Consider the following 4,851-nt stretch of genomic DNA (forward strand, 5'->3'; position numbering starts at 1 on the left):
TCTTTTATTACTATCTTATAGATTTAAGCAAAGAGCCTTTTCTAAAAATATTTTTTTTAGTTGTAGATGTACATAACTTTAATTAATTATTTATTTTTATGTGGTGCTGAGGATCGAACCCAGTGCCTCACACATGCTAGGCAAGCACTCTACCACTGAGCCACAGCCCCAACCCCGTAAAGAAACTTTTGAGCAAAACATTTTACTCTGGCTCTGGCCAGATCAATCCCCTCTCTCCCCCTCCCTCCCCCTCCCCTCTCAGAATCATGAAGCAAGGCTGAAGGTAAACATTTAACTGAAAATACATTTGGTCCCTTTAGGAGTTTATCACTAATACATGAGAGGAAAGGGATTTTCAACTACAAATGATACTACACTAAACTGAAAAAATACATGAAGAATTTAAGGCTGGATACTTTTAATGTAGAATTAATGTGACTACATTTACATTGTAAGTACATTTACAAAGTAATTAAATTTTGAAGACTTAAAGGGAAATTGCTGCTATGTTTTATAGAAATACACATTTATAGCCTAATAAAATTAACAAAGTGCAGTTACATTTGTACATACATTCAAATATGGCATTCATTGTACAGTGTTTAAAACAGTCAAGACTATAACTATACATTTGGATCTACAGAACTCAGTATCATCTTAAAGTGGCTAAAATCCTCTAGTTTAATACCACGAAATTAAACATTTTGTGCAGAGGAGCTCCATTATTTTAAAATTATATCTCCTAATTCGGTTTCCTAATCACAGGATCAGTACATAAAAGAAATGTATTGTGACTTCAATTTATTGTTGCAAAGCAATAAGTGGATTATCAAACATATAAACATTTCCATGAATAACTTATAAATCCACCATAGTGAATTCCAGCCATTGGACATGAGAAGATTTACCATTGATAGGTAGCTTTAAATAAAATACAATTGATTTGTAATACAAATTGTTACAACAAATGATACTATTGGCATAATCTGTTACCTTGATATAATACATAAACCTATTTGAAAGATAAATGATATATTACATATACTTACTGTGTTTATTGTTCATCACAAAGACAAACACAGGAAAATATGCACCTATAATATGCCACCTTGATAGTCCAAACAGCAAACCATGATTCCAAAGGCAGAAATCTCAAACTGTTGTCTTCAGTGGTCTAGAACATAAATACTCCAAGCATACATTGAACAGTAAACGAAACAAATGACCATGTGCTTCAAAAGAGTGATTATAGCATTTACATATCTAAAAGAAAGCCGTCAATTCATGCATTATTTTTAAACCCTAAAGACTTATAGAAAACCTATACTAGCATAGTTTTTTCTAAAAAATTCAAAAAGAAGACACTTGAAAAGTAGACCTTTGTTACAAGAACGTATCTATTGCAACTATGAATATTTAACTTAGTTGGTAGGCTTTTGACAGCCTCTTCAATTTCAGGCAATGAAATTCATTGCTTGAAATTGATCTATTTAAATTTTCTATGTCCTCCTGGATCAATTTGGATAGTTCAAATGTTTCTAGAAATCTGCCAATGTCTTCAAGGTTTTCTATTTTGTTGGAGTATAAGTTTTCAAAATAGTATCTAATTATCTTCTATATTTCAGTGGTATCTGTGATGATATTTCCTTTTTCATCACAAATGTTAGAGATTTGAGTTTTTTCCCTCTTTCTCTTGGTTAGCTTGGCTAAGTGTTTCTCAATTTTATCAATTTTTTTTCAGAGAACCAAGTTTTTGTTTCATGATTTCTTTGTTTTTGTTGTTGTTGTTCTTTCAATTTCATTGATTTAGGCTCTGATTTTAATTATTTCCTGTCTTCTACTGCTTTTAGTGCTGATTTGTTCTTCTTTTTCCAGGACCTTGAGATGTAATGTTAAGTTATTTATTTGGTGAATTTCTATTCTTTTAATTAATGAACTACTACAAGAAAATGTAGGCACAACACTCTATCATGTCATCTTAGGAACTGAATTCTTCTACAAGACTCCTAAATTGCAAAGAAAAAAAATAAATGGGATAGTATCACTAAAAACCTTCTTCACAGCAAATGAAACAATCAAGAGCACAAAAAAGAGAGCCTACAGAATAGGAGAAAATCTTTGCCACCTGCACCTCAGATACAGTGTTAATTTCCAGTATATATAAAGAACTCCAAAAAAAAACTTATCACCAAAAAAAAAAAAAAAAAAAATATATATATATATATATATATATATATATATATATATAATCAATAAATGGGCAAAGGAACTGAACAGGCACTTCACAGAAGAAATACAAATGGTCAACAAATATATGAAAAAAATTGTTCAACATTTCTATTAATTACATAAATCCAAATTAAAACTACATTGAGAATCCATCTCACTCCAGTCATAATGGCAATTATCAAGAATACAAGTAACAATAAATGTTGGCAAGGATGTGGGGATAAGGGTATACCCACCCATTGCTGGCAGGACTGCAAATTGGTATAACCACTATGGAAAGCAATATGGAGATTTCTCAAAAACTTGAAATGGAACCACCACTTAACCCAGTTATCCTACTCCTTGGTCTACACCCAAAGGAATTAAAATCAGCATACTATAGTGATGCAGCCACATTAACATTTATAGCAGCTCAATTCACAATAGATAAACTATGGAATCAACCTAGATGCACTTCAACAGATGAAAAAAAAAATCATTAAAGGGGCTGGGATTGTGGCTCTTTGGTAGAGCATTTGCCGCACATACATGAGGCGCTGAGTTCAATCCTTAGCACCACATATAAATAAATAAACAAAATAAAGGCATTGTGTTCATCTACAACTAAAAAAATATTTAAAAGAAAAAAATCAATAAAGAAAATGTTGTATATATACACAATGGAATATTACTCAGCCATAAAAAAGAATGACTTTATGACATTTACTGGAAAATGGATGGATCTGGAGACTATTATATTAAGCAAAATAAGCCAATCCCAAAAAACAAAGGTCGAATGTTCTCTCTGATATGTGAATGTTAACACACAATAAGGCAGGTAGAGGAAAAATAAAAGTTCAGTAGATTAGACAAAGAGGAATGAAGGGAAGGGAGGGGGACATAAAATAAAAGAAAGTGGAATGAATTAACTTTCCATATTTTTATAAATATGTCAAAATATAATGTCATGTATAACAAAAAAGAACAAATTTTTAAAATAAATTTTTTAATTAAAAAAACAAAAATATTTAACAATGCTGTGACATGTATCTAGATTTCAGTGCATAAATTGTATACTTCAGGGCTGGGGTTGTGGCTCAGTGGTAGAGTGCTTGCCTCACACATGTGAGGCCTGGGTTCGATCCTCAGCACCACATAAAAATAAATAAATAAAAATAAAGATATTGTGTTCATCTAAAACTAAAATTTTTTTAATGTAAACTTCAACACATCAAAACTACAGAGTTTCATTGATTTTTTTAAAATAAATGACAGCAGAATGCATTACAATTCATATTACACATATAGAGCACAATTTTTCATACCTCTGGTTGTATATGAAGTATGTTTACACCAATTCGTGTCTTCATACATGTACTTTGGATAATGATGTCCATCACATTCCACCATCACTGCTAACTCCCTGCCAAAACTACAGAGTTTTTTTAGCTTTGGATCTTTTTAGAATAAGACAGCTCTAAAGACCCCAAGTATCAATGTGTAAGAGTTCCTTCAGACTGTATCTTTTTGGTACATTATAGTCATAGCTAACAGAATTACTAATAAATTATCAACAAAAAAGTTTAAAATCTCTGATTATGTTTCCTTTCTCTTTGAAGTTTTATTGTTTTGTACTGAAAAGCTACCAAAAGAATACAGGTAAAGCCGGGTGCAATGGCTCATGCCTGTAATCCCAGCGGCTCAGGAGGCTGAGGCAGGAGGATCATGAGTTCAAAGTCAGCCTCAGCAACTTAGCAAGGTGCTACGCAACTCAGTGAGACCCTGTCTCTAAATAAAATACAAAATAGGGCTGCGGATAGGACTCAGTGGTCTAGTGCCCCTGAGTTCAATCCCTGATACCAAAAAAGGAAATAAAAAGAAAGAAGAAAAAAAATACAGGTAAAACATTTTATTTGTAAATGTTCTAAAGATTTGAATTCAGATTTTCAGATGGAATCTCACTAGATGTCATGAAAACATTTTAATTTCACCTGGAGAAAATGGAAGTTGTGAAGATGGCTTCTCGGGAAGACCAAGACAGCTATGAAGGATAAAGTCCAACTCTGTGCTAAAAACATTCTGTTTATCTATAACACATTTAGGAAATATAACCTACCTCACACCTCCTAAAGGAAATCTTTATTTTAAAAAGTCTATTCTGTCCTTGATTCAAGGGGAACTTAGTTTCCTTATGTTAGAGTAGTGTCTACAAAGTAATATGATGTTAATACTCAATTAAGGCCAAAAATGTTGTCTGTGCTATAACTTCTAAAAGTCAATGTGAGGATTCAAAAGGTCCAACGTAAATTCCAGACAGTACCTTCTGGTTGTTTATTTTAATGTAAAAGTCATTATTCAGTTCAACAATTATTTGTCAAGGCATCTATTTTATAAGACAGCTTCTCTGTCAGCAAAATAATCCGAATTTACATCTATGATCACATTTCATAAGTATTCTATGAATTATGCTTTGTGCATAAAGGTAGTATGAAATATGTTAACTGTATAAGTAGCAGGGAGATGTTTAGATTCAATTTGCTCAATTACAAATGAAGTACTCTATTTTTTAAACTAAATGCTGTTGACAGTTGCATGTATACTCCAATGTTGTTTTCTAATCCACTAATTGACAAACATTACAAT

This window comes from Marmota monax, unplaced genomic scaffold (genome assembly GCF_021218885.2).
Source record: "Marmota monax isolate L192 unplaced genomic scaffold, Marmota_monax_Labrador192_F-V1.1 WCK01_AAM20220418_F8-fsc00261, whole genome shotgun sequence".
Taxonomy (NCBI): Eukaryota; Metazoa; Chordata; class Mammalia; order Rodentia; family Sciuridae; genus Marmota; species Marmota monax.